Source organism: Microtus oregoni, unplaced genomic scaffold, assembly GCF_018167655.1.
Source record: "Microtus oregoni isolate MIOR12 unplaced genomic scaffold, Mior012 000018F_ref0000195, whole genome shotgun sequence".
In the NCBI taxonomy this organism is placed as follows: domain Eukaryota; kingdom Metazoa; phylum Chordata; class Mammalia; order Rodentia; family Cricetidae; genus Microtus; species Microtus oregoni.
In genome coordinates, this window is record NW_024543077.1 from 21,356,796 (window position 1) to 21,375,749 (window position 18,954).

Sequence of the window (18,954 nt, forward strand, 5' to 3'; positions counted from 1 at the left end):
TCATTTTCTTTATCAAAAGAGAATGAAATGCTTTCAGTAATCAAATCTATTTTCTGTAAAGGAAAAACATCCGAAGACTTCAAGTGAATATTGTAAATTTTGGTGAAACAGCCCTTTTCACCGAACCCATTTTCTATTATTGGTAATGGAGAGAACAGGAGTGTACAGGGTGCGTGATGGCCAGTGATTCAGTGAATTAGATTAGAACCTTGTTGTTCTTCTTTAAGAATTAATTATGTATAATATATATATATATATATTTTGTGTGTGTGTGTTTGTGTGTGTGTAGATTTGTGTTTGTGCCTTGTTTTGTCAATGGTGTCATCTATATTGTTGATTTTGTGAACCATAATTTAATTATATCATTTATTGTTTTTGAAAATGATGGACCTTCTCCAGTTTGTACTCAGAATATTTTTTATAGTCTTTGGTGATTAACAGTTTTACTTTTCTCTTCTTGATGTCAGATGCTTGCTTCTAATTATTGAATTTTATTTTTTCATTTACTTTTTAACAATAAAGCTTGCCTGAAGATCATAAAGTAAACAGATGCCATGGCCAGACTTACACCACAGGCAAGGCTGACACATAGCTTTAATCCCAGTAGTCACACTAGTTTGTTGTAGAGTCAATGCTGGTGTCTCATATCTTTAATCCTATCACTAAGGAGTTGCATGCCTGGGCAGAGAGAGGAATATAAAGTGGTATGAGAAAGGAGCTGAGGATTGAGTGTTTTGTAGAAGCAGCATTCACTCTGAGGACTTACAGAGACAGGATACCCCATTTGGTGATTCTAACAACATTTATCTAGAGTTTCCCTTGGAGGGAATGCTGAGGCAAAGGAAAAGTTAGATTAAGAGAATTGAAGACAGAATCATAGGTTAGACTGAGAGGATGAAAGGTCAATAGAAAGCAGCCTGAGTTTATTTCTCAGCCAGCATATATACTAAACACAGTCAAAAGGCAGATCAAAAAGCAGTACAGTCAGCTCCCCACCTCCCTGCACTGTGCTTGGAGGCAGCTCAAACCTGGGCATTATCTGATTCAGCTAAGCAGCTTCTAATCACTAACTAGGGGTGCCCCTGGCTGGCCTACACTAGCCCAAATATTAATAGAAAAAATGGGCTCTTTGAGCTGGGCAAAATGCTTTCTCTGTTGGATAACACAGATGTTCTTCACAGCCCTCAAGGTTACTAGAAGAAGAACAGCAGGCATGTTCAGACTCAAATAGAATCTTTAAGTCTGAGAAGACTCCAGATGGAAACTGAGTCACACCTGGGCTCCCACATTGGACTGGGAATTTTATAGAGCTAAATCTAGTGGCCAGATGCTGTGCTTCTCTGATCTTTCAGCTTTCAGCCCTACTATCTGACTACAGGATTTATGAATAAGATCAGTATGCACTACATCTAAAATCTAATTTAAATAAAAGGCTTCTTCTTAATTCCCATTCATGATTTTGGGTCTAAATCTCTCTCAAGTAACTTAAAATTAAGTTTTTGAATTCTGTATATAAATAAAAATCTGTGCTCCTTTAACTGCTTTGAGCTTTACTCCATACGGCACTTAAAAGGTTTTCTATAGTAAACCACATTATTCTTAGTGGTAACCATTAAAATATTAAAGACGGGCATAGGGCCCCACACCATTGAATCCTTCTTGAGTGTGGTAATGCCACTAAACTGACTACCCTCCTCCAAAGGTCAGCTTTGGGCTATAAATTATTCAGGACAATTCCAAGATTACTATCTAAGATGGTCCTCATACACTACACTAGCCAGAACTTGAGATAATTCCTCCACTTTCCCATTACACAAAGACTGGACAGGAGATAATACAGGCAATTCTCCCATGAATTGAAATTATCCTGGGTTTATTTCAGGGACCCTTATAGATGTCATTGCTCACAGACATCAAAAATAATTTTAAAAGCATGGTTCCCATATTCCCAAGTGTTGGGGTAAGCAGTTTGGTCATCCATTAGGTCATGATTTATGTCATCATTGAGGTGGAGGTGGTAACAAGTTACTATGGGTAATGGTAAAAAATATAAACAAAGGAGATAACATTTAATTATCTTGTTCTGAAAAGAAAATTGGAAGATATAGAGAATATAGGATAAATGATAGATTACTAATTTGACTTTAAATAAAAAACTATTTTTATTAAATATTTTACATTAGTATGGATTTTTGTATATTAATACATATTTGAGATTATTTTTGTTATATTGTAGATGTTTCTAATCTTATTTAACATATTTTTGTATATTAATGGAAATTCAAGGTTATTTTTGATAAAACATACTGAACATACATTTTTACTTTTTTTTTTTTTTGGTTTTTCAAGACAGGGTTTCTCTTTGGTTTTGGAGCCTGTCCTGGAACTAGCTCTTGTAGACCAGGCTGGACTCGAATTCACAGAGATCCACCTGCCTCTGCCTCCCAAGTGCTGGGATTAAAGGTACGCGCCACCACCGCCCGGCTTACATTTTTACTCTTATGTAAGTTTTTCTGCCCAACAAGTCACTTTACGATGTAAAATGAATCTCTAGTCCTGAAAATTACTATTATAAGCTATTTAAATTAATAAATTTACAAGTTAATAGTTACATATTATAGTCATACTTATGTTATGTAGGCATTCAGAGTGATACAAAAAGACATTTCATTTTCATTTTTTCCACGATAAGGTTCCTTTGTATTACTCTGGTTGTCCTGGAAATCACCTTGTAGACCATACTGGCCTTGAGCACACTGAGGTCAACCTGCTTTTGCCACATAAGTACTGGGATTAAAGACATGCACCATTACTCCCTGGCCAAAAATACATTTTAAATAAGTCATCAAGCATTTTCTATTCAAAATATGGCATTCTATTCAAAATATGTCTTTTAAGATGTTATGATTATATAAGGCTTTTATGGCAAGACATGTCTGTTCCTGACAACACCAATCTACTTCAGAGAAATGATGGATATCATAGAAATGACTAAATGTGGATAACTTTCTTGCTGGCAAGACTTAGGCACTGGCAAGAAACTGCCCTTTGAGTTAACTACTGACAGTATACTGTCCAAATTAGATAGGCAGGACACAAAAGAAAGTGACAGCTGAGCATTGCCATGGCAAAGAAGGACAATCCTTCAAAATTCCTGCTTCACAGAAACTTGGTCAGATCTTCTAGGTGTATAGGCTAAAGTTAAAAGTCCAACAGTAGAGTGGAATCTTGGGTGACTGTCCAGGCAGTCGGTAGTTTATATCATTTCTTGTTTTTTTTAAATTGTTTTTATTGACATATATACATTTCTCTGCTCTCCTCCCTTCCTCTTCTGTCTTTTTCTACTTTCCATGTAGATTATATCCATGTGTATTTGGCTTAGATTTTTCTTTGATATCTAGGTTCTCTGAGGTTGAGAATGTAGGCTGGTTTTCTTTGCTTAAGGTCTAAAATCCACTTATGAGTGAGGACATTGTATATTTGTCTTTCTGGGTATGGGTTACCTCACTCAGTATGATGTGTTCTTGATCCATAAATTTGCCTGCAATTTCAAAATGTCATTATTTTTTTCTGCTGTGTGGTACTCCATTGTATAAATGCAACACATTTTCCTATCCATTCTTTGGTCAGGGAGTGGTTAGGTTGTTACCAGGCTAATACAAATAGTGCTGATATGGATATAGCTGGACACATGTCCTTGGGGTATGATTGAGAATCATTTAGATATACACCCAAAAGTGGTATTGCTTGGTCTTGAGGTAGGTTGTGTCTTAATTTTCTGAGAAATCACCATTCTATTTCTAAAGTGATTATACCAGTTTGCATGCCCACCAGCAATGGAGAAGTTTTCCCTTCACCCCACATCCTCTCCAGCATAAACTCTCAAAAGGTTTTTGATCTTGGCTATTCTTACAGGTGTAAGGTGGAATCTCAGAGTTGTTTTTACATTTCTTAATGGCTAAGGATGTTGAGCATTTCCTTAAGTGTCTTTCAGTCATTTTATAGTCATCTCTTGAGAGTTCTGTGTTTAATTCTGTACAATTATTTTTCTATTGGCTTATTTGTTCTTCTGATGACCAGTTCCTTGAGCTCTTTATATATTTTGGATATTAGCCCTCTGTTTGAGGTGGGGATGAAGAAGAACTTTTTCCATCCTATAGGCTGCCATTTTATTGAACATTTCTTCGGATTTTCAGAAAGTTCTCAGTTTTAGGTGGTCCCATCTATTAAATATTGCTATTAGTGTTCATGCTGCTGGGGTTATATTTAAAAAGTGGTCTCCTGTACCAATGTGTTCAAGTGTCCTTCCCACTTTCAATTCTATGAAGTTCAATGTGGTTGTTTTTATGTTTTGATCTATTTGGACTTGAGATTTCTGCATGGAGATAGATAAACACTATACTTTCTGTTTACTCAGTATTATATCCTTCTTAGGTCTCTAATGGAGTTAATTACTAGATAATTGTAGTTCTCTTTGTTACTAAATTGAAACAACTCAGAAACTAGCTTGAAATATGTAAGGTTAAGAGATATAAAAAGTTTATTTTAGGTTGTGATAAAAAATGATTTAGGTACAATACTTTGGACTTACCTAGATAGGATAGATAATAAAGTATTTTCTCTAAATTTACCAATCACAAATGGACTGGTCATTGTTTCCTATATATATTTGTACATAGTTGTTGTATATTTTGTATATAGCTTTACTGTGTTAGTTAAATCCTTCACTTTTTATTTAGTGAGAAAGGGGAAATTATGACATTTTGATCATGTTCTCATAATAAAGCTTGCTTGGAGTGAGGGACAGAGCTAACAACAACCTGATGGAAAATAACCCTAGAGGTTTGGAGGTCTTTGTCCAGGTAGGAATCAGGATTATTAAGGCAGGCTTGAGAGAAGATATGGGCTCTTTTCTTGCATGGAGAAATTGAAGAGGTAGTAGTCACCAGTGGCTGATCAATTGATTTTCTGATCTTTCAAGTTCTTATCCTGCTATCTGACTCCTGAGTTTTTATTTTATTTTCTTTTATTTTATTTCAGTTTAGTTTAGTTTGGTTTAGTTTTTCTGAGACAGGGTTTCTCTGTGGCTTTGGAGCCTGTCCTGGAACTCATTTTGTAGCCCAGGCTGGCCTTGAACTCACAGAGATCTGCCTGCTTCTGCCTCCCAAGTGCTGGAATTAAGGGTGGGTGCCACAACTGCCTTGTCTGAGTTTTTATTTTAAATATCAATTAGATTAATGCTTCAGTAAGGATAGAGCTAATTAAGTAAGCCCTTGGAAAATAAAGCCTAGCCAGTCACTGGTGGTGCATTTCTATGAGTTCAAGGCCAGTCTGGTCTACAAGAGCTAGTTCCAAGAAAGGCTCCAAAGCTACAGAGAAACCCTGTCCCAATAAACACAAAACAAAAACAAAAACCCAACCAAACAAAATATGTAACCCCATGTACCTGAGAGAGAACCACAGGATTTGGCATTCACTCTGCTGAATTTTCATCTTTCCTTGACCCAGTCTTCCCTCACTTGTCCTCATTCCTCTCTTTAATTAGTCTTTTGTTTCTTTTTTTTTTACCTTGACTGCAGTGCTTCCTTCCTCCATTCATCTCAGTCTGACATTTCCCCCAAATCTCTCTTCTTTGTTTACCTTTAGAATTTCATACATATCAACAAAACATGGTGTCTTGTTTTAGTTAGGGATTCTGCTGTTGTGTTGAAACACCATGACCAAAAAGCAAAATTGGGTGACAAAAGTTTAGTTGGCTTATACTTCCATATTGTTGTTCACTATTAAAGAATATCAAGGAAGTACTTAAGGAGGGCAGGATCATTGAGTCAAGAATTGATGCAAATGTGATGGGGGAGTGCTTCTTACTTTCTTACTTCATAGGACTTATACTCATCCTCTCTTCTTATAGAACCCAGGACCAGCCCAGGGATGACACAACTCTCAATGGGCTGTGCCCTCTGGCATTAATCAGTCATTGAGAAAATGCCTCATTTCTGAATCCCGTGGAAGCATTTTTTTTTTCTGAGGCTCCCTTATCTCTGATGTCTCTAGGTCATTGTCAACTAGACATGGAAAACCAGCCCACATACATGGTACAACAAGTTAAAGTAAGACTATGCAGAATCCATATAAAGCCTGGATATAGAAACCCAGAATGAGGAAAAGTGGTCTCAAAAGCTGTCAATTGAGTTAAAGTACACCCCACATATACACACACCAAGTCTTAGCAGTCCCACAAAACACCAAAGTATGAACTGATAACATATATGCAAAGCATTTAGCACAGGCCCCGATAGGATTATGAGTCTCTGTGAGCACCAATAACCCCTGCTTAGTTGATTCTGTGGGCTGTGTTAACCTAGTGTCCTCAACTAAGGTGGGAGGCAGTTGCTATGGTACTTCCTCCCCATTGGCAGCAGGGTCTCCTTAGCTCCTCTTATTGTTTGACTACCTGTGTCTGCCCCTTTTGCTTTGAGTTCCTGGATTAGGCCAGTTTGATAACAATTGGCTGAGGCACCATTCTATGAGAATAGCAGAATATCATGAGAAATCATTTCATGGACTTTTTTTCCTATCTTGTTTGGTTCTATCATAGATTTTAGTGTAGTGAGCTTCAGGTCTTTGACATCCAATTAGGATGGGCATTGTCTTCCTCTAATGGAATGGGCCTGAAGTTTCACGAGTTATTTGTTGTTTACTCCTACAAGTTCTGGGGAACAAATAACTCAACATATCTTGCAAGCAGGACTAGATGTAGATGTAACTGTTGCTGGGTGGTGTCCCAGTCCCAACATTGAATACTTTCCTTGATTAGAGAAGACTCCACAAGTTTCTCATCCCTCTTTTCTAAAAGTCCTTCCTAGTGGCATTTTCATACAATCTAATGAGTATTTACTGTACTATGTACCATAACAACTCCATAATGTTCCCCAATTCCTGTAGTCTTTCCTCATTCTCCCTACATCCAAGCACCCTGATCCTGATTTCTCCTGTTCCCATACTCAACTACCACCATTCAATTCAGAAGACCAATTCTAGTGCCCCTTTCAGGGAGATCAATGTATCCCTCCCTTGATCCTTTGTTGTTAACTAACTCTCTCTGTGTCTATGGATTGTAGCATGAATATCCTTTACTTTACAACCAATATTAATGTATAAAGGAGTTCACACCATTTGTATTGCTGGGTCTTGAGGTAGGTTGAATCCTAATTTTCAGAGAAACTGCCATACTGTTTTCCAGAGTGGTTGTACAATTTGCATTTCCACCAGCAATGGAAGAGTCTTCCCCTTACTCCCACATGCTCTCCAGCATAAGCAGTCATTGGTGTTTTTGATCTTAGCCATTTTGACAGGTGTAAGGTGGTATTGCAGAGTCATTTTGATTTGCATTTCCCTGATGACTAAGGATGTTGAACATTTCCTTAAGTGTCTTTTGGCCATTTGAGATTATTCTATAGAAAATTCTCTGTTTAGTTCTGTACCCCATTTTTAATAGAATTATTTGAAATTTTGATGTTTAATTTCTTGAGTTCTTTATATATTTTGGAGATCAGTCCTCTATCTTATATGGGATTGGAAATTTTTTTCCAATTAAATAAGCTGCCTTATTGTGTTACTGACTGTGTCCTTTGCTGTGCAGAAGCTTCTCAGTTTCAGAAGGTCCCATTTATTAATTGTTCCTCTCAGATTCTGTGTTACAGGTGTTATATTCAGGAAGTGGTCTTTAGTTCCATACTTGGAAGGCTACTTTTCAGTTTCTCTCCTATCAGTGTCAGTGTGATTAGATTTACATTAAGGCCTTTATCCCCTTTGGACTTGAGTACTGTGCATGGTGATAGATACGGATCTATTTGTACTCCTTTACATGTTGATATCCAGTTACGGCATAACAATTTGTTGCAGATGCTTTCTTTTTTCATTGTATAATTTTAGCTTATTTGTCAAAAACCAGGTGTTCATAGGTGTGAGGATTAATATCAGGGTCTTTGATTCAGTTCCGTCATTCAACCTGTCTGTGTTTTTGCCCATCATCTCTTCCTCAAACCTCCAAAATGAACTGTTTGCTTAATTAAAACATATGTTCCCAACAGTCTCAATCATCTGACTGTACCATATTGATATTGTCCCGAGCAGTTTGTAGTCCAAACCTGATGTTTAGATGGTGAAACAATTACATAGTGCAGTTGAAATCTTCCTTGCATGACTCACACTTCTTTTGGAGACTTCACAGGTCACTGTAATGCATGCTCATATTTCATTGCAAAAAAACTTAAGCATTTTAATTGTCATATGCAGTCGATCTGTAAGAGGTAAAAAATGAGTGTTTTTTATGTATGCCTAGATATCAGATAGAGACTCAAACCCAAAATTAAATATAGGAAGCTAGATGGAACCTTTCCCTAGAATTAGTTACTTCTCTATATGATCATTAATATTATGGCTAAAGGAATATTTGTTGTTAATTTCTCCCAAGAAATTACTGTAAGCTCTTTGCCAATGTTCACTTCCTCTCCGTAATGATTCAATTTCTACATTAGTAAAACATGCTACAATTTAACCTTGGTAAATTCTTGCTATAGATGAAGTTTCAGTTTTCTTTTTAAAAACAACTCAGAGCCGGGCAGTGGTGGGGCACGCCTTTAAGCCCAGCACTTGGGAGGCAGAGGCAGGCGGATCTCTGTGAGTTTGAGACTAGCCTGGTCTACAAGAGCTAGTTCCAGGACAGGCTCCAAAACCACACAAAAACCCTGTCTCACAAAACCAAAAAAAAAAAAAAACAAAACAAAACAACTGAGATTTTTTTCCACATAACTTTTTATTTTTTTAGTATGTTTATATGTTTAAAATATCGATTATAAGATAATATCTTTCCTCTGCAGTAAAATTCCTATAGGGAATGCATAGAGCATAAGATGTCTAGAATGAAGGCCAGGAGGTGGTGGCTCAAGCCTTTAATCCCAGCAGAGGCAGAGGCAGGTGGAGTTCAAGGCCAGCCTGGTCTAGAAGAGGTAGTTCCAGGACACATTCCAAAGCTACAGAGAAACTTGTATCAAAAAAAGTCTTGAATGTAACAAAACGTCACATCCAGACAATCCATAAGTGCCTCCTATAATTTATCCAGACAATCCAAAAGTGCCTCCTATAATTTTATTTCCACTAAACTATTTATTCTCTGCTTTAGATAATAATTCTCTTTGACTATTTAACTCCTTGTCAAATTTTTTGGTTTGGTTCTAATTACTCTTTTCAATTTTTTACTCCAGTATTGGGATATAGATGATCAATGTCTTGCAACAATTTCTGAAAACTATTAAGGTTCCACAAATAATCTCTCCTAATTTTTAACTTTTGGGCTCAAAGTTTTGTAAAAGTATTTTATATGATGAATGATTAATATAATCACCTTTTTGTATATTTTCACAAGTAATTTGTAATGTCCAAGAAGACAAAGTTTGCTTTACTTCACCAAACATTTTCTCTAAAGTATGTTCATTTGAATCAGCTAATGAAATTCAAAATAATGTTGAAAACGTACCTGACTCGAGTATAATTTCAATTGTAATAAATAACAAAGTACTAACATGCAGTACTTTATATCCTAATTGGTTTATAATAATAACTCTCAAGGACTAGAAATTTTCATGACACGTTTAAGTGAGTTGAATTAGGTAAAATAGTTTAAGAATATAAAACTCATAGACAGGATGTTTTAATAAAAATGTCAAGTTTATATCAAAAGGGAGCATCCATACCTACATCAATGTAAATATATATATATATAAATAAGTAGTTACTTTTTAAAATTAATTTTAGTGATCTACACTTTTACATCATACACATATATGCCCCTTTATTCTTTTTAGATTCCCGTAATCTACACTTTTATCCTATCATTTCATTGGGTGCCTTTTGTAAGTGGATGTGTATTTATGAATATATAGAGCTGGTTTTGGAGATGGACACTAGCTCTGTCCCTGTATAAATCCAAGCATGTCGTTAAAATAAAAATTCAGAGTTTTTCTCTCATGTCAGGAGCATGCGACAGAAAGAAAAAGGAATTTAGAAAAATTTTCACTTTTCTACATTTCTATTTTTGTCCCTAGTGTACATGTCACTGAATATATATGTCTGTATATGACTATATAAATAATGTTTATGTTTTCCACAATGAACAATGAATTTTACTGCAGTAATTTTGAAGTTTCCAGGAAGAAGTTGGGGCCCCACAACAACAACTCAACCTGGTTGATAGGATGGCATGATGATGATAGTGTTACTACCAGACCTGCTTTGCATACCAGCTGCTCAAGATGGTTCCAACCTGGTTAGCTGAAATGGTCCACTTTTTACAAAGTTCTAGACAGACCTTATAAGAGGAATCTCAGAAAACTTTTACAAAATACTCAGAGACTATTTGCAATTATACCAGACAGTAATCTTTGAATGTAACCATCATTTTACTTTCACAGGATCCCATAGAAAGAACATCACCCCCATGATAGCTGGAAGTAATTCTAAAAGACTTCCAACAAAGTTTGTCCTAGGGTTAGGGAAATCATTTAGGGGTTGATTATAATTGGTATAGGGTTGTGGGTTAGAAGGGAAATTTTATGGGCTCAGGGATTTCTTTGAAAAAAAGGGAAAATTGGATGGAATAATAGATTAGTGTGAGTTTACATACATTAATAATAATAGTGAGTAATAGAGTGAATGCTTGTGAGTTATAATTTATAGGCAATTGCTTTGATATAGATTTTTGTACATTGATATAATGTTAAATATTGAATATTGTATGCATTCATGCTTCTACTTCTGCTTAAAACATTTTATATATTGATAAATATATTTATCAAATTGCAATGTACATTTCTTCCACTGATCAAGATATTTATTCATTGGTTACATTTTGAGCCCATTGTCCTCATTTGTTGTACAGTTGTTTATTGTACAATATTCTAATATGAAGTCTTAGTCTTTAAGTTATATAGGTATTAGAATTAGAGATCAATAGTCATCTGTGTTTGTCATACTTATAGTTAGAATAATCAGGTTTTTTAGACACATAAAGAATATATTTTGCATAGATAGGTAATCTTTAACCACTTCAAAAAGCTGTAAAATATGGAATTTAAATAACCTAGAGTACTGTTGAAGTGAGACACAATTACTACTGGTAGCAGTGATCTATTTTCCAGAGAATGTTGAGCACCGAAGACACTCAAATCTTGTTTTCTTGTTTTCAAAACTGGCCTTTGGGCAAAGACATGTTCATGCCTCAACCTCTGACAAGATACATGGTATCCAAAAATGGATAAGCAGTTCTGTTAAATCTTGACTGGCATTCATCTCACAGACAAATATATACACCTCTGTTTTCTTTCTTTTTTTTTTTTTTTGGTTTTTCGAGACAGGGTTTCTCTGTGGCTTTGGAACCTGTCCTGGAACTAGCTCTGTAGACCAGGCTGGTCTCGAACTCACAGAGATCCGCCTGCCTCTGCCTCCCAAGTGCTGGGATTAAAGGCGTGCGCCACCACCGCCCGGCTACACCTCTGTTTTCTGAGTGTTGTGCTAAAGGAAAAAAACACCAATATGCCCATTTTGTCCATCTTTTTTTTTCCTTTCTGTAGTCATTAATTTTCTCATGCATACAACATACTGTTGATCTTTTCTCTTTTTCTTTCCCCGTGTATAGATACTGCTCTTATAAGGAGGTATCCTATACAAAGGACACAGAAATAACAGAATTGATTCTCCTTTTCAATTTCCTTCTAAAGTGACTGTCTATGTCATGGAACAAGAATGGGGAACATCAGAATCATAAAACTATACTTTCAAAGAAGTATGCATTTTACTGTCATACTTACACTGTACTCATATATGGTATATTTTTGAAGGAAGTGACCTATGATGATGTGCACATTGACTTCACTAAGGAAGAGTGGGATTTACTGAATCCTTCCCAGAAGAATCTCTACAAAGATGTGATGCTGGAGACCTACAGGAACCTAACTACTATAGGTGAAAATGAATTTCTTTCATGTTTCAAAATATGGAGACAACTTTTCTTTGGTTAATGATTTTGTTCTGTAATTTTTTTAGAGAAAGAAGAATGAGGTAAATAACACAGTCCCAGTTCTTAGGTGCACTTAAGATAATAAGCTAATTGTTGCACATTCTTAAATAATATAACATATGTTCTGGTACTGTATTTCAGGATACATTTGGGAAGACCTTAACACCAAAGAGCATTGTCAATGTTCTAGAAGACATGCAAGGTAATTTTCTTGGGCAAGTTCATAACAATTTCCCTTGAATAGTTTGTAATGTGTTCTGGAACTTTAAAACAAAAGCAACAGTGTAAATAACCACAGCTTTAAATATATTGATGGTTATTCAGTTCTCACAGATCCATATCCCTCAATTTCATGTATGTGAATTGCATCTGTAAAGCCTTCATTTAAGAAAAAGTCTAGGTAGCAATACCTGAACAGATATCACCATTTGATTTATAGCACCATGAGAGCTATGTTGTAGAACTGCTGCTTCATTTGCTTCTTGCTATTCATGACAGAAAATGTATACATATTTCAGTGATGATGAGTATAGCTGCAAAACTTTCTACTAATCCAAGAGCCCATGGTAAGCCTTGTATCACTCATACTTTTTGTGACTGTGCTAAGTTTAGTGAAACCAGACTAGTCAAGGGTCAAGGGGCAGTTGTTGTGGAGAAACCTTAATATCTATACAACAAGTCTGTGAAAGTCGAACCTTGTAGATTCATTTAGAAATCTTTTATACACTATTCTTTTTTTCATATATATGATATGTCACTCTTGACACAAGTATATGAGAATAGGAATACAAAAAGATTTACCATACCTCTCCTTAAGAACAATTAAGAAGATAAACTGTAGTTCCTATGTAGAGTGTACATGTTTAATTTGATCCAAAAATACAAAGTTAATTTATTTTCTATCATCATGGTTAATACCCAAATACAATCTCACATTACAACAAAAACAAACAAACAAACATGAGTTCTAGGTCTATGCAAATACTTCTGGGTGTCTTAGTTCACTTACCAAATGTGGTTCACAATATTATGAATGGAGTAACGTTGGTAAAGCACTCAGTACATGCAGTTCTCTTCAAAAATGTAAAAAATATCCTAGAAAAGTAAAGTATGATATAGTTATAGATGAAAAGATAAACTGGCACAATGGAATTTCTCATCACAAATATTTTTCTAGATGTAAATGATACCTAATGAGAGAACAAAACATTATTTTAAAAAGCTATAAAACCTTGATAGTTGATTCCTTTTTACAATTTGAAAAAAATATGAAATTAATTTATATCGGTATGAGGTTCAACTTCATTGAATGTGGTAAAGCTTTTACATGTGTAAATTTTCCGTGCAGGATCGAAAGAACTCAAACTGGAGAGAAGTTTTCAGTATATTCTCACTGGGGTGAAGTCTTGTCTTATAACACTCATCTTCTAAGGAATGAAAAAACACATAGCAGAGAAAAATGCTGTGAAATTAAGCAATGTGATGAAGTCTTTTCTTATCACAATCATTTTGAAATGCATAAAAGAACACACACTGGAGAGAATCCCTATGAGTATGGTCAAGATGATGAAGACTTTCTTCTTTATGAAAATCATCAAAGTCATAAACGAACACATACTGGAGAGAAATCATATGAATGTAATCTGCATGGTAAGGTCTTTCCTGATCAGAGTCATCTTCAAAAGATTAAAAGAATATATACTAGAGAGACATCCTATGAATATAATAAGGGTGGCAAAGCCATTGCACAATGTACTGTTTTTCAAACATATAAGAGAATACAAACTGGAGAAAAACCCTATGAATGTAATCAGTGTGGTAAGGCCTTTGCACGTCATCATCACCTTCAATTGCATAAAAGAACACATACCGGAGAGAAACCCTATGAATGTAATCAGTGTGGTAAGGCCTTTGCACACCACAGTAATCTTCAAAGCCATAAAAGAACACATACTGGAGAGAAACCCTATGAATGTACTCAGTGTGGTAAGGCCTTTGCACGCTACAGTGCTCTTCAAGAACATCGAAGAACACATACTGGAGAGAAACCCTATGAATGTAATCAGTGTGATAAGGCCTTTGCATGTCACAGTGATCTTCAAAGGCATAGAAGAACACATACTGGAGAGAAACCCTATGAATGTAATCAGTGTGGTAAGGCCTTTGCACGACTTAATCATCTTCAATTGCATAGAAGAACACATACTGGAGAGAAACCCTATGAATGTAATCAGTGTGGTAAGGCCTTTGCACGACTTAATCATCTTCAATTGCATAGAAGAACACATACTGGAGAGAAACCCTATGAATGTAATCAGTGTGGTAAGGCCTTTGCACAACACAGTAATCTTCAAAGCCATAAAAGAATACATACTGGAGAGAAACCCTATGCATGTAATCAGTGTGGTAAGGCCTTTGCACAGAACTTTGCTCTTCAATACCATAAAAGAACACATACTGGAGAGAAACCCTATGAATGTAATCAGTGTGGTAAGGCCTTTGCAACTCAGAGTAATCTTCAAAATCATAAAAGAACACATACTGGAGAGAAACCCTATGTATGTAATGAGTGTGGTAAGGCCTTTGCACAGAACTTTGCTCTTCAATACCATAAAAGAACACATACTGGAGAGAAACCCTATGAATGTAATCAGTGTGGTAAGGCCTTTGCAACTCAGAGTAATCTTCAAGATCATAAAAGAAGACACACTGGAGAGAAACCATATGTATGTCATGAGTGTGATAAGGCTTTTGCACAGAACTTTGCTCTTCAATACCGTAAAAGAAGACATACTGGAGAGAAACCCTATGTATGTAATGAGTGTGGTAAGGCCTTTGCACAGAACTTTGCTCTTCAATACCATAAAAGGACACATACTGGAGAGAAACCCTATGAATATAATCAGTGTGGTAAGGCCTTTGCACGCCACAGCAATCTTCAAAGCCATAAAAAAACACATACTAGAGAGAAACTCTATTAATGTAATCACTGTAGTAAGCCTTTTGCATGACATAATCATCTTTTGCATAAAAGAACACATACTGGAGAGAAACCCTATGAATGTAATCAGTGTGGTAAGGCCTTTGCACGCCACAGCAATCTTCAAAGCCATAAAAAAACACATACTAGAGAGAAACTCTATTAATGTAATCACTGTAGTAAGCCTTTTGCATGACATAATCATCTTTTGCATAAAAGAACACATACTGGAGAGAAACCCTATGAATGTAATCAGTGTGGTAAGGCCTTTGTACAACATGGTGCTTTTCGAATGCATAGAAGAACACATACTGGAAAGAAACCCTAGAAATGATATCTGTGTGATAAGGCATTTGCAGACCTCTGTACTCTTCAAAGGCTTAAAATGTAACATACTCTAGAGATACCTGTGAATGGAATGTGGTAAATTCTTTTTCACAATTATCTCCAAATACATAATATGAGCCCTTCTGTAGAGAAACCCTGAATTAATTTGTGTATTTTTCAAAACCATGAAAAAAAATTATACTGTAGTGAAACTCTATAAATGAATTCAGTGTCATATTGTTTTGTGCTTCACAGAAGAGTACGACTTTGTGTGTAGTCATCTGAGAAAGCTTGTGCATATTATCATAATCTTTTGGAACTCAGGAAAAAACTGGGGCCTTATTTTAAATTGTGCTTTCATATGTTAAGCCACTTATTGTCAGTTAACTAAATCAGTTACTGTGTAGAAAAAAGTTTGATAATGTCAACAATTTGTTTATGCATGATTATACCTCTCTTTATTTTAGTTTGAACCAGCAAAGTAATGGATAAAGCATTATTGGTTACAGGAAGGGTATTCCAACTGTGGTTTTCAAACCAGAGCCAAAGGAAAGAACTTTGTCTCTGAATCTAGAACTAGAACTAGATAATGAAACAACATCTCCCTGAAAACAGCCAAAACATTAAAAAGGCCTTGTGAAAGACACAATTTGGCTCTCAAACCACAACCGTAAAATCCTAAAAAGTTTCAACAATGTTTTTAAGCTCAAAGGATACCATTAACTGAAATATGAGAGGCATGAAAAGTCAAATCACTCATACGCTTACTTGTATGTTTTGTATAAAAGTATCCTTAGAAGTTGGGAATATAATTATAGTTATCAGAAGATTGGGAGTGGTCATCAGGACGGTAGATAGAAGGTGGTTACAAGGAATATTTTCTGAAAAGGAAAGATGGTTTGAAGTAATAAATGATGGAAACATCACTCTTAACAGTAGCCGCAAATAATATAAAATATTATGGAATTACCAACTAAAGAAGTGAAAGGACTGTAGGAAAAGAACATTAAATCTTTGAAGAAGACAGCAGAGAATGGGAAGATGTCCCTTGCCCTTGTTAGGTAGAAATCAACATAGCAATCTACAGGCTCACTACCATTCCCATGTAAATATCAGAAAATTCTTCACAGATCTCAAAATAAAAACACCAACTTCATATAGAAAACCAAAAAAATGCAAAATAGTCAAAACAATTATATATAAAAAATAATTTTATTCCCTGACTTCTTCAGATGAAAAGAGAGCTGCAGTACTGAAGAGAGCCTGGTGTTGGCCAAAAAACAGATAGGAGGACCAATGGAACTGATGCTGGCTAAGACCAAGACATCACTCCACTCACCTACTACACCTGATTTTTGACAAAGCACCAAAGAATAAAAAATGAAGAAAACATTTAACAAATGGTGCTGGCATCACTGAATATCAATGTGGGGAAGAATGAAAGTAGATCCACATCTATCATCATGAACAGAACTCAAGACTACAACATAAAGACCTACACACTGAACTACATAAAACAGAATATTGGAATTACACTTGAACACATTGGTAAAGAGAACCACTTTTAAATTATAACCCCAGGCATCACAGACACTGAGAAAAATTATAAATGAGATCTCCTGAAGCAAAAACTTCTGTAAAACAAAGGGCATGATCAACAATACAAAAAAAGCAGCCTGGAGTATGGGAAAAGATATTCACCTACCCCACATTGGACAGAAGACTGATCTTGAAAACATATTAAGAACTTAAGTATTAATATAGTATAGGGTCATTTCAGGTTCCCTATACTCAGCTGCCCAAGGAACTAACTGGGGAAATTGCCTTGGGCTCCTGGGAGCCACTCTAGGTTCAAGTCTCTTGCCAACACTACAGTGGCTCCCTTAACTAAGAATTGTGGTTCCGTGCTCCCCTGTCCAACCTTCCTTGATCCCAATCCTCCTGTTTCCCCAAGGCCCCCCCTCCTTCCCTTCTAACTTGCATATCTTGCATATCACCATAGAACCTTCATCTGGTGATGGATGGAAATAGAGACAGAGACCCACACTGGAGCACTGGACTGAGCTCCCAAGGTCCCAATGAGGAGCAGAAGGAGGGAGAACATGAGCAAAGAAGTCGGGACCACGAGGGGTGCACCCACCCACTGAGACAGTGGAGCTGATCTACTGGGAGGTCACCAAGGCCAGCTGGACTGTGACTTAAAAAGCATGGGATAAAACTGGACTCTCTGAACATGGTGAACAATGAGGGCTGATGAGACGCAAAGGACAATGGCACGGGGTTTTGATCCTGCTTAATGTGCTGGCTTTGTGGGAGCATAGCCAGTTTGGATGTTCACCTTCCTAGATATGGACAGAGCAGGGAGGACCTAGGACTTCCCACAGGGCAGAAAACCCTGACTGCTCTTTGGACTGGAGAGGGAGGGGGAAAGGAGTGGGGGGAGGGGGAGGAGGGGAAGAATGGTGGGAGGAGGGGGAGGGAAATGGGAGGCTGGGAGGAGGTGAAAACTTGTTTTTTTTTCTCCTTTTTTTAATAAAAAAATAAAAAAAAAGAACTTAAGTAATTGGTCATCTTTTGAACAAATAATCCAAGAAAAAATGGAATACAGACCTAAATAAAAAACTTTTAACATATGAATTTGAAATGACTGAGAGACACTTAAGGAAATTTCCAAACTCCTTAGTCATTAGAGAAATGAAAATCAAAACAAATCTGAGATACACTCTTATATCTGTAACAATAGGCAAGATCAAAACACTGATGACAACTTAAGCTGGAAAGGATGTAGAGTTAAGGGAACACTCCTCCATTGCTGATGGGATTACAAACTGAGCCAGCTACTTGGAATATCAGTATGGTTATTTCGTAGAAAGTTAGAAAGCCACCTTCTTGGTTGTTAGGCATGCCTTTAATCTCTGTGCTTGGGAGTCTGAGAGAGATCTCTGTGACTTCAAGACCAACCTGGTCTATAAGAGCTAGTTCCAGGACAGGCTCCAAAGCTAAAGAGAAACCATGTCTTGGAGAACCAAAAATTAAATAAAAATAATGAAAGAAAATTAGGAAACAACTTATCTTAAAACCCAGCCATACCCTTTGAATATGTACTCAATGGATGCTCAATCATACCACAAGGACAAATGCTCAACTGTGTTCACAGCAACATTGTCAGAGCCAGAACCTGAAAACAACCCCTCCACTGAAGAATGGACAAAGAAATTGTGATATATTTACACAATGGAGTACTACACAGTGGATAAAAATAATTACATCTTGAAATTTATTTGCAATTTTATGGATCTAAAAAACATCCTAAAAGAGTGAGTTAACCCAGAACCAGAAAGAAAAATATATGTACTCACTCCTAAGTGGCTTTTTGATATAAAACAGAGGACAGTCAGCCTACAATTCACAATTCCTAGAACATATACAACAAAAAGGAAACAAACACATACATGCATAAATCTATTCTATATAGGACATAGAGAAAGACAAGATCTTCCTAAACTTGGAACACTGAGTTCATGTTTTAATGATGAATTTTGAAGGCTGTACAAGTCAGAGTGAGAAACCC

General features: G+C 36.2%; 1 pseudogene; it reads left to right on the forward strand.

The window, feature by feature from the left end:
- Window positions 1-15,222, forward strand: part of LOC121458675 — a 35,418-nt pseudogene extending 20,196 nt beyond the window's left edge.
- The last annotated feature ends 3,732 nt before the right edge of the window (window positions 15,223-18,954 follow it).